Source organism: Thermobia domestica, chromosome 5 (genome assembly GCF_964235325.1).
Source record: "Thermobia domestica chromosome 5, izTheDome1.hap1.1, whole genome shotgun sequence".
NCBI classification, from domain to species: domain Eukaryota; kingdom Metazoa; phylum Arthropoda; class Insecta; order Zygentoma; family Lepismatidae; genus Thermobia; species Thermobia domestica.
The window spans coordinates 152,920,379-152,933,740 of NC_137458.1; positions in this window are offsets into that span (position 1 = coordinate 152,920,379).

The window sequence follows — 13,362 nt, forward strand, 5'->3', positions numbered from 1 at the left end:
GCCACGAGAAATCAAAACATTCACATGGGAAGAAAATAGTCTTTTGAATGAGAAGCACTCAGGCCCGTAGCCAGCCTGATTTCTTACGGGGGGCAGAAGTGATTACGGAGGGGGCAATGGCAAAGACACGGCACACCACCATAAAATTGCATATTTATTTATTATTTACAGAATCTGTAACAGCTGGTTTCTTTTATACATAATATCCTGCAATACAATTGAGGTGCTTGGGCAATATAGTGCTATGGTAAACGTTGATGAGGAACGTCATTATACGTCGGATTTACACTAAACAAAAGCTAATTAACTGAATGTTAGAGTGAGCACACGTCCCATTAATCAGGATTGTTCCATTTGCAGAAAACAAAATATTATAAATAGAATATTTTGACAGAGTTTTTTTGTCACAACAGAACACTGCAATTAACTTTTATTGTATAATGGCATCATTATATGTTCATTAAAATTGATTTCTTGTGTTTCTATCTAAATATATATATAAAAAAAAACACTATTTTCTTTCACATTCTCATTTTATAGAAGGCCAACTTATTTGTTTGTTTGTTAAATTTAGCATCTTTTTTTCAGCATCATGGCTATAAAAACGCGAAGCTTGCAGTTTAAAGTGGAATATGAACCACCACATTGCTCTAGATTTCAGGAATTCCACGGGTATTAAATCCCGAGATCACATTCAAACACACGCGTTCTATTCACTAGACTATCGGTAAGGGATATTTTGTAGTAGTGTTTTACAAATTATTAATTTCTCGTAAGCCTTTACTGCAGCTTTTTGTTTGTATTAACTCCTAAGAATGATGAGATAAACATACTGAGACCAAAGCACTTGCATTTATTAATAGAAAAATTTAAAAGAGAATATTATTATATATGTATAATAAAACGTAATTTTTATTTCATTTTTGTATGTTTAATACGAGCTCTTTGCGAGGTACTTTGTTTCATATTAATTAAAATTGAAGTGTTTATTTTTTTTAACATTAGAACAAAATTATATTACAGTAACTTTAGATTATATCAATACAAAATAGAAGTATATGTTTTATTCAACGTTTGCACTCAATTTTCTACCTTCCAAAATAAGAGAGACATTACAGTTTATTTATATTCGCAACTAACGTTGTGGACTATGATACTATTGTTTGGAAGTGCACCTGGTATTCTTGGATGTTTGTCGTGGTTGCAATAACATGGCACGGTTTGAAATGGGTAAAGGCAGTTGAAGATGTTTAGTTCATCTAGCAACAAATATATAATTTTACACAGAAATGAGTAGAATTTAGAATTCGCAAAGTTGAATTTAATTTGGTAAATATAATAGCAAGAATTTCACTGGTTTTGTCAGTTCGAAAATTCTCTTCAGCGTATTTTTTAGAAGGAGCAAAAAATAATTTAGAGGGGGCAGTGCCCCTCTAGCCCCTCCTTCGCTACGGGGCTGGAAGCACGTTTTGACCATTTCTTTCTCTGGTAGTTTTTTTAACAAAAATAAAATAAAATAAAAATAAAAATATGTTTAAAACAAGTCGTAAAAATACACGTGTTTAAAACAATGTTTAAAATGTATATAAAATTTGTTTAAAACAAGTTTTAATCATTTGTTTTAAACAAAACAACTCTGCCTATTTCTGGTGCTTGGGGTCCCTGGTTCAATTATAGCTCGCACCAGATGTGCTTTGTGGTGTATGAGCCCGAGTGCGTCGATTTCACAGGGTTCTCCCGTTGCCCCCACTGTCTTCATTCCACTATTATCATCCATCTCATCATCCCTGGCTCCCTTAGACATGCGACTATAAACTAAAGGAATCTATTAAAGGGATGTATGTTCCTTTTTACATGCATATTGCTCCATATTTTTACAGTGATATGTCTACATTTAAGTATGTCTTAACTTTTATGACGGAAATGAATTTAAATGTTGTTTTTATCATTGAAACAACTTTCTTTTTGTATGTGTCTCACCTACGGAGGCACGATAGTTAAATGGTAGAGCGCTAGGGGTATCTGGTTCAATATAAGCTCGCACCAAATTTACTCTGTAGTAGGCAAATGTCATATGTGTGTGTTCTTAGGGACTTTCCCATTCTCTCTGGCTTTCTTCGTTCTACCATTTTCATATAACTCATCATTAGAGTCCGGATTTTTATGTAATATCAACCTCCTAAATATGTACACAAATATGTAACAAAAATCGCTTAAAAATGTAAGAAATATGTAAAATTATATAAGAATATGTAATATTACATATGTTACATATTTATGAAAAAGTAATATTAACACGCGTATGAGTGTGCGATATTTAAACGAATTATGAAAATAAAAAGGAAAATCTACTACACTTTATCCTGCTTAATGCAAGTCCCCCAATGATGTGAAATGCTTGAACAGCTGAGACAGCCATACGTCACTGACGTGACTGATTGCAGGATAATAAAAATCAGACGCGAATGAAGGAAGATGTGAATCAGCTAGAGAAACAGGAAAGCCCTGAGAAAAGCAATGCATACGGCATTTGTACGTCAGAAATCTCATGTGGTGTGGTGTGGTCCCGTTTCAAATCTAGAACCTTTTACACTAAATGCGAACCCGTCACCATGGCCCAATCTTGAAATGAATTATACGCAATGTACAAATTTAAATACTAAAAGCAACTTAAGACGAAATGTATTGTTTTATATATATTTATTTCATGCAGGGAAAAGCAGCCCTATATCTTTTAAACAATACTAGCTGAACTAAGATTGAAGAATATTTCCACTAATGAACATTTTTAATTTAAAATAAAGTACTTACAAAAGATGTGCCTGCAGTTCAACTGTGTGTTGTTGCACAATGGGTTACAAGGTACATTTCCAAATGATCAGAAGTAAAATTTTGTCGGCGATCGGATAAAATATTCTTGTATGCAGAGAATGATCTCTCCACATCACATGAGGTAACAGGAGCGTATTTCAACAGGGGGATGTAGTTGGGGGAAATATCTTCAGGGGGGTTCTTGTTTCACCACTGAGAATCTCACACACTGCTAATGGGCTGTCGTAACCCGGGTTTCTTTCAAGCACTGCATTTAATTTCTTTCGAACTTTTTCTCCTACATCTCCACACACACCTTGCAGCAGTCTTTGCACTCTCTATGATTTCCATGGATTCCGGAAGAGGCCGCTCAACAGTCTGTAGGTGTTTAATGCTTGTAGGTAGCCATCCAAAATTGCTGTCTATGTATGCGATATCACACGCTACTTTTGAGTCATTAAACAGTTTCTGAGCAATGCCAAATGACACAGCAGACTCCGATGAAAAAGTGTGTGCAGCGGGAGTGTATTGCCACAAACGAAGTGATGTGGATGAGGGTACAAAAGAATTTCTTTAAAAAAAGCATGGAAGAAAGAATAGGAGAACTAAACACAAATGAAGAACAGAGGAAAACAGATTTAAAGAAGTTCTGGACACAACTAAGGAGAAATGGATACAACGAAGAGGATAGGGTCACAAGAAAATAGCAAGAGAGAGAAAGAAAGAGGAAGAAGACAAGAACAAAAAATGGTTTAGAATAGAAAGCCTAGGCAAAGAAACAGAGAAGATAAAGAGAATGCAGGAATTAGGACGTACAGAAAAGGAGGAAGCAGAATAATTGAACTAGTCAAGAAGAACCAAGAGAAAAACAATAGCGGACAAAGATCAAAGAGGAGTAATATATAGAGTAGGATGCGCGGAGTGTAACAAAATGTACATAGGAGAAACAAAAAAGAAAATGCAAGAAAGGATTAAACAGCCCCAGGATGATGTAAGATTGAAAAGGGACAACAATGCGATATACAAGCATCAGAAAGAGACAAACCACAGGATAGGATGGGAAGGAGCAGAGGTCATAGAAGTAGAGAACAGAACTTTGGTGAGAAAATGGAAGGAAGCCAGGGAGATTATGAAGGCAGGAGACAAGGTGATGAATTGGAATGCAGGATTCTCGATAAATAAAGAGTGGGAGGAGATTCTGCTTAAAGAAGAAGAAATGAAAAGGAAGAAGAAAGAAAGAGGAAAATTAATAAGGAAAATAAGGATAATTAGGGGACAGAATGTATCCAACGAAAAAAGTAAGCTTTTAATTGGACACGTATGCAACTAAAAAGTGAAAGTGAAAGCCACACAAGTGTTACTTTTTAATGAAGGGGAGGAGCCTAATTAAAAGTTCATCTCCGGAGAGTATATAAGTGATGACCAACTCCCAAGCAGCCAGAAGGAGTGGATGTCTGATGAAGACAGTTATTGTGTTGAAACTGTTACGTGATAGTGTTTTTACATATTATCACATAGCCTTGCTCAGTGTGTTATTGTGTATTAGTACGAAATGGAAACAAGACCTGATAGAGTATTTTTAAAAAATCTTGTTTCAAAACGATTTCTTCATGCTCTAGAAAGAAATGCAATATATATTTTAATTTATCCCATAGCATCTGATCGTTTACCACACATTTGTACCTATTTAATATTCTTAAATTGCTGTGTTATGATAATTAATGTACAGCATAGAAATTAACTGAAACGAAAAGTCAAACCAATAGTGTAACTTACACGAATAAGCACTGTAAGCTCCCTCATGGTCTAAGCGATTAGCGTAACCGTCTTTGGCCTGGGTTTGATTCCCGGTGAGAGCTCACATCATTGGGATCCCACGTTAAGCTGTAGATCCACGTTTCGTATAGTCTCTCTGCTGCAAAGGATGCTAAACTTAAAATCTAATCAAATAGAACGAAGAAGTATTGTGTTTCATAAGTTGGACGGAGTATCGGATACCTAATCAGAAGGCTGTAAATATGTAGTCAAATAAAAAAGAAAGGTCACACTAATTGAATGTCTTAAGAAAAGCAAATTCATTTCAGGAAGAACAAACTTTGTATTTTGTCCTATCTTGAGAAAAATTTATGCAGTTAGAATTAATATTATACATGTGCTCCTTTATATTCTGGTTCTGCCTGCTTGTTGCTCTATCTAGATGCTTTTCCATAAAATATATTTTCCGCTATTTCTCCTTGAAGGAACGTTTCCTACCCGTATTAAACGTCTGGATCTCTTTATCTCATTGAGGATCTCCCAAGGAGGTGAAATAGGAAATGAAATAGGTGGTAATTTGTTGTCGTAAGGTCCGGTGAATATTGTACATGGCACACTGTTTCCCAGCCAAGTTGCTGAAGGGTCTGCCTGGTCCTCTTTGCCACGTGTGGCTTGGCATTGTCGTATAGGAATAGCACGAACTTACAATTCACGAATGCCGACTCTTTCTGCCGCAATGCACGGTGCCGCCTTTGCACCTACTGAGAGTAGAGGTCTGACCAGGTGGAAGGAGCTCGGAATGCACCACTTGTCGACTATTCCACTACACAGAAAGCATAACTCTTCGTGGGTGCAGAGGTGGTATTGAGGTGGAGAAACAGGGTCACGTGGTATGCTTGGGAGTGTCATAGAGGATTCACTTTTCGTCACAAATAAGGACGTGATCAAAGATAAGTGTGTCGAGGTTCCGAGTGAGCAAGACCAAATAGGATGTCATTAGTTGTTACTTGTTGGTTGCCGACAATCTTTGGGGTGCCTACTTGCTTTACTTGTTTGACTTTCCTATTCCATGCAGGTGCCCAGTTTGACTGTTTCAGTGGAAACATGGAACCTTTCTGCAAGTTCATCACACGGTAGACTACTGTCTTCCTCAATGGCTGCTTTCAGAGCCTCGTCATCCAACACATGTGGTCCTTTACGAAATTTCTTCGAAGGCTCACATCTCCAGAACGGAATTTCTGGAACTAATGCCTGGTAGTGCGTTCGTTCACGGCATTTCTCCCCAAATGCCTGGGATATGCCACAACTTGATCAGGTAGCTGACAGGCTCACTTTAAAGTCATATAGCAAACACACGCGAATAAGCTTCTTCGATACTTCCATTTCTCTTCAACACTGGAGGGGCTAGGACTGTTGTGTGCACAATGTATACACGACTCCAAAAGTGCATTACCACCTGCAATTTTCCTTTTCCTGTAATAGCAGGCAATCCAAAAAGCTCGGCGGTTGGGTTGGTTGCAAATTCGAAAGGCGTTGGACTAAACCTCAATTTTGTCACAAATATATCAGTGTTGCAAACTGCAAATAAGAGAATAAAACACATTGTTAAGAATGACAATTTTATTATTGTGACGGAGTTGGATGACATCAAAAGTTACAAAATGGCTAACTTTAGTAGTTCAAACAAGATGAATGGTAAGAAACAGATATAAGAAGAAAGCATTTCTCCCTTTCCCCCCACCCCACCCAAAAAAAGAAACTCATAAAAAGAAAATGTTATATAATATAAAGGTTTCATATAAAAGCCTAACAGCATAAAACAAATAGCTAAACGAAACGAAAAAGAGACAAACACAGAATAGGGGACACCAGTGGCGTAGCAGACTTGCGGCCCTCCCATGCAAGATAAAGAGATGGGACCCTAGTTGTAAACCCCATTGCTATAATAATAATAATAATTGTTATTAATATTATTATTATTACTTTTATTATTATTAAAAACTCGTTTCCTTTCCAAATTTCTGACTCTGCCTAAGAGCATGAATGCATAGAGCGATCATGTGTGCACGTTTTGTCAATGAGCGGTCCCAAAGGCCAAAAGGGGTGGAAATCTCCAAGAGAGAAATAAAAAACGTTCTTATGGTAAATTCTGGTTCGAAGCACTTGCTTTTGCACGTAATTTTTTGTTTCTTTTTTCAGGGAACAGAAAAGTTCTGGCGCCTAAGAAATTATATCAGATAATATTGCAAATTTGCAAGTGGATGTATTTACATTGCAATTTGTGGTAATAAAGATATTATGATTAGAAAACAATATTGTGAGAGGCAAGTTTAATTTCTTCATTCATCGCAAGTATTAGGGCCCCATTATACCTCGCCCCCCCCGAATATCGATATAGAAAATTTAGAATGATATATACTCATGTGCATATATTCGCGATATCGAATGTTGATATACGATAATATAGATATCGACGATAGCGATATATCGACATATCACAGGCCCAAGTCTAAGAAGTGATGCTTGAAATATACTGGAATCAACAATCAAATTCTAAGTAAGTTTTCCATTTCCGTATTTAGTGTTGAGGGGTAAGGGTGTGAACCCAAATAGAAATTTTAGGGGAAAAAATGTTAAGATAAAAGTAGGTTTCCCGTTTCGCCTTGAATACAAAACTATTAACAGAAAATTATTATTGTAATTTACTTTTACTTCTGTTTTTGATTCGTACAACAAATCAGCGACAGTACACATACTTTACATAGTATACCAACACACTCTATAACTTTTCACAACCAAGCAAGTCGGAAGATGAATTTCCTGTGATATTAAAGTGGAATGTTCCAGAAAATAGTCATAATTTTTGGCCATATTTCTATCAGTACTTTGGTACGGACCAAGAGCTACAAGACTAACAGAACTAGAAATTAGAGATTTAACTCCTTTTTTCTCTCAGAATAAAAGACTTCTGCATTTTCCTGAGATTTTCATTTTCTTAATATAAGTCCCCTATCCTGGGCTAATTCTGGCTACCGCGGTTTCGAGGTAATCAGTAAACGAAAGAGTAAAGTTTGTCGACTCTCACCCCTCGACAGTTTGTGAAAAGATATTTCACAGTTCATGTTGTTATTTCTTCGTTACAAAAACACTTCTAGTTGACTCTATTCATGGTGAATTACTGAACTTATAAACATTTACAATTATTGAAAAATGAATAATTATATTTACACATAAAAAGTCGTTACAGTTCAGTAGAATGCAGTAGTAGATGGAAGTGAATGAAAATATTGTTTATTTGTTAAGATGTGCAAACTGATTGTGAATAATAAGTATTTCCCATACTCTTGTCCAGAGGCGGATCTACGATGGACTTTTGGGGGCTCGGTGGTTTGTAATACTCCTACTTAGAGCTACTTTTAACAGCTCCAAATTCTGGAATGGGTTTCATTTATATATAAAATAAGAAAGATTATCTTTCTGGAGGGCAATCCCCTTGATCGCTTCCTGGATCCGCCCCTGTTCTTGTGTAGCAGACATTGAAGACATTTAGTTCGTTTCTGCTCCTGACGATGCTGATTAGGGATGGCCACATCTGGTTAATTTTTTTTATTCTGATATCGGATAGAAACTTATCCGGATGACGGATAAGATCACGATAACGGATGATATCCGGATATCCGATAAAAGATAATATCACGATATCAATATACCCGGATATTGGATAATATCTGGATAATGGATTTATCCAGATAATTTATAAAATTAAGATAACGGATAATATCCGGATAATAGAACATTCGGATAACTGATTACATCCGGATGACGAATAAAAGATAATATCCGGATAACGTATATGGTTTTAAAAAGACCATATAAAAGAGGGATATATCAGTGTTTTGTGCTCATGGGGTTATTAAAAGACGATCATCGGGCAGTGGTCTTCCCCTTTGAAAGATATTGTTTCTTAAAATGTTTCGTAGTAACTTCCCATTTTCTGGTTCTTGTTGTGGGGCGCAGTGGCTTAATGGTAGATCGTTTCCTCTGTTGCGTGGGGACATTGTTTCGATCCCCGGCCAAGTAAATTTGTGGTGGACAATATCGTATCCGTTTGTTTTCTCAGGTTACTCCCGCTTCTTCCCACTTTTCATTCCACCAATTCCTCTATTATCATTGACTTGCTTCAATCATTGGCGCGGTGGCTCAGTGGTAGAGCCCTTCCACCAATTTTTCTATTAACGTTGACCTGCATTAATAATTGCGCACGGTAGCTCAGTGGTATAGCGCTTCCTCTGTGGACCAAGTAAGTTTGTGGAGGTCAAGATCGCACGTGTGGGTGTCCTGAGAGTGCTACCGCTTCCTCCTACATTTCATTCCACCAATTATTCTATTATCATTGTCTTGCTTCAATCATTGGGCGCGGTGGCTGTGGTAGAGCACTTAGTCTGGTGGGTCAAGTAAGTTGTGTGGTGGACAGATCGTGTCCGTGGTTTTTCTCAGGATACTTCCGCATCTTCCTAATTTTCACTCCACCAATTCCTGTACTATCATTGACTTGTTTTAATCATTTGGCACGGTGGCTCAGTGATAGAGCGCTTCTTCTGGTGTGTAGGGTCCTTATTGTGTCGATCCCAGCCAAGTAAGTTGTGTGGTGGACAAGATTGTATCCGCGGTTTTTTTCACGGTACTCCCGCTTCTTACCACTTTTCATTCCACCGATTCTATTGTCATTGACGTGCTTTAATCATTGGGCGCGGGGACAAAATGGTTGACCGCTTCCTCTGGTACCTGGGGTCTTTATTGTTTCGACCCCGGCCAAGTAAGTTTGCGGTGGACAAGATCGTATCCGTGGGTTTTCTAAATTTACTCCCGCTTTTTCCCACTTTTCATTCCACCTCTATTATCGCTGACTTGCTTTAATCATTGGGCGCGGTGATTCAGTGGTAAAGCGCTTCCACTGGTGCGTGGTGACCTTATTGTTTCGATCCCCGGCCAAGTAACTTGTGTGGTAGACAAGATCGTATCCGTAATTTTCCTCGGGGTACTCCCATTTCTTCCCACTCTTCACTGCACCAATTCTATTGCAATTGATTTTCTTTAATCATTGGACGCGGCGACTCAGTGGTAGGGCGCTTCCCATGGTGCGTGGGGTCCTTATTGTTTCGATCCCTGGCCAAGTAAATTTGTGGTGGACAAGATCGTATCGGTTGGTTTTCTGTGGGTATTTGCCCTTCTTCCCACTTTTCATTCCACCAATTCCTCTATTGTCATTGACTTGCTTTAATCATTGGGCGCGGTGGCTCAGTGGTAGATCGTTTCCTCTGGTGTGTGGGGTCCTTATTGTTTGGATCCCCGGCCGAGTAACTTTGTGGTGGACAAGATCGTATGCATGTGGTTTCTATGGATGCTCCCGCTTCTTTCCACTTTTCATTCCACCAATTCCTCTATTATCACTGACTTGCTTTAGTCATTGGGCGCGGTGGCTCAGTGGTAGAGCGCTTCCTCTTGTGCGTGGTCATATTACTTTTAATAAATGCCAAATTACGATTTTTATCAACAAAGAGAAGCTGTTCAACTAACTCTAGTAAATAATAATAATAATAATAATAAAGCGTCTGAATAATAAAGATATTTTTCACCTTTAAAATTTCTGTTGCTTCTCTGAATCTGGATTTGATGTTTTATAATGTATAATGCCAAAAGTCTTCAAACAGCAATCTGGCAAAAAATTATTTGTGTAAAAGACACAAACGTCTTATCAGTTGTTCTACAAAGAACTAAACAACTGACCTTGTTTCTGTTTGCCTTTAAACACAATGTTACGATTTACAAGGCACAGACAAAAGTAGAGAGCAACGTGGTATTTCGCTTAAGGGCAGTTTCGTTTCTAAACTGAAGTCTAGCATTTTGTCAATATATTGCAGAGCTATCAATAAGTCGCACTCACGGGTTCTTTCCAAACATTTTGGTATAACAGGTTAATTAAACTACGTTGTTGTAGGTAAGGGATGAGACTCTGAAAGACCATAAGTGTTGGAGCTCAGAGCCGTAGCTAGAAATTTCTTTGCCTGGGGTGAAGTAGAATTCGGCGTCCCTCGACACTTACTTTACCAAGCTTTGACTTTTCCTTTCTGTGGTTTTATTTTTAACATATAAGAGAAACATCTTTTTGTTGTTATGCTACGCTGATCTTTTTTACCAAGCTGCTTGAACAGATCATTGCAACAGCGAAAAGCGATCGTTATGTATTCTTTAATAAGAGCCGCTCTCAAGAGACCTATTTTAGACCTGCTCTTAAACTTGGCGAAACTACTTTGTATACAAATCCATTTGGAGAATAATTATGAAAAAAGCATGGAGTCGATTCTCCTACGTCAGGGGGACCATGTTACACATGGAGTTGATGGGCGTGAGTGGTAGTGTTGGAAAGGTCCGGATCCCTTGAATTAGTGTTGCCACGTGACGAGACGAGACTTCAGGCTGTCCCGTCTCGTCTCGTGCAAAGCATGTCTCGTCTCGAAAAAATGTGCTCGCCCCGTCTCGTGTCTCGTCTCGAGAGGTTCTGTCCCGTCTCGCCTCGTCTCGTCTCGTTTTGTCTCGTCTTGTCTCGAAAAAAATAGCAGCATACCATGGGAACGAAAGTAAAATGTAGCAGACTGCACCATGCTAATCAAGATACAACTAAGTTATTACACAGAATAAACAAGACAAGAAATGTCACGGTAGCTACACCGTGAAGCATTTACCTTTGGTGTGTGTGGTAGTCGGTTCGATCTCGGTTAGTGCCATGTGACCTTTGTGGTGGACAAACAACGAGTGTGTGTGTGTTTTCTCGAAGTTGTCTTGTATCCCATCACTTTCTTCATTCCACTAATTTTCCCATCATCTATTCGGAGTAGGCCAAAGTTGCCTGAAGGTCTTAAAAATAAATTCAAATAAGCTCACAAGGTAAGGACAAATAGTTTACAAGATAATATATCTCTGCTGTTAGTTGTCTGAGGCTTCTCGAGCCTGGCCTTTTTTTTAACATTTTGGAACTGAAATTTGTTTCACCGGTTTCAAGACACGAATATATAGTAAATTACTCATAGGAACGTGGAAGATGAAGACACTGAAGTCAAATCATGTTTTCACGACAATCAAAGTTCGATGTAAAGGTGTCACTATCCCCGACACTACCGTATACTATCAGCCCACTTGCTTTATAGTGTAGGTATATATATATATATATATATATATATATATATATATATATATATATATATATATATATATATTAGATAGATAGATAGATAGATATGTGTGTACACTTTGATTTCATATATTCCAGCCTTTAGGTTTCACAGTGTTAACCCATACCAATCCAAAAACTACTTTCCATTTTAGCATGTTTAGATTTGTTGCAATTATTATATATTTTTTAAAAAAGGCTTGGAACCAAATAATTTTATTGAGTAATGGAAAGTATTTGATTAAAATTTTATAGGTTACTGCACAGTAAGCTCTATTTGACACATGGGAGGAAAGAATGCTTGGGGCCAGCCTACGCCTCCATGGTACAAATCTCTTCCTATACCCGCGGGGTGTGTGCCCCTATATGGTGGTTGCCCCGTTTGTGTAACAAACTCATGACAGTACACCCAGATTAGCTTGTGGTCTAAAAAAATGATTTTTGGGTGGCCATTTTGGATTAAAGTTTCTTATATTGTCGTGATCTATTCGTAATCATACAACGTACGTCTTCATACCAAACCGAGCGGTCTGCGGCGATAGACCATGGCCACTGGTTGAGTCCCGAAGGGTCATGTGTATGAATTTTAACAGCATTTATTTTTCCGTATTGTGTCAGGGGGCGTAATCGTACGGAATAAATGGATTTCAGTCTGAAAAATTTGGAGAGAATATCCTGGCCAGGTTACTTTCATGGGAATACGGAATTAGTAAAAATATAGCATATACATTTTATAGCAGGGTTAAAAATATGGTTTGAGCATCCTATTTCTTTTCTGTTAATTATGTTCTTCAATGTTCGATTTTTGATCATTCTCATGATATTTTCTGCTTTCAACGGAGTTTCATGAATATCATACCAAATGTTCTTTACATTTATTAAGTTCCAAAGGCTTAATGCGCCTGTAAGAAACCATTTTTGAAGATAATTCAGGTCCTAATGAATATTATTCACTAGGAAAGTGATGTTTTCCCCTCCTCTCAACATGGAAGCAGAGGGCAATTTCGCACTCTGGTCAGATGAAATATTTCCGCGTAACAAAAGGAAGGCCCCCCTGTAAAACTTTCAGGTCCAGGGTTATTGTTACTATAGGGGTACCATAAATTTGCTGAAAGCAAACAATTTGAAGGGTTCGTCGACAATATCTTTGCTTTGTTTGTCCTTCGCCCGGATTCCAAACGAAGATGTGAATTTTTCAACATGACTGCTGTAAGCGGGTGATTGGTAAAACGGTAAAAGTGTATTTTTATGTGTGTGTGTGTGTGTGAGAGGGAGAGACAGAGAGAGAGAGAGAGAAAGACAAAATTTTAGTTGCAAGATGACGTACTTCAATTGCCGTTTTCAGTTCATTTAGTAAAAAGAATACCGCCGCGCCACCAGAGAATAAAGACATGTGTTGTCTGTTCCTCTTTGCCACCTCAGCCAGAACTTTCAACTACAGCCTGTGATGAGTATAGACCTTACCCAGTTTTCAAATTGAATAGCTGGTGGTGGTAGTTCGGTTTCTTGACCTTGTAAAAATCTTCCCTGCCTTTGCTTTGTTTGTCATCATTCCAGCCAGAAATGAA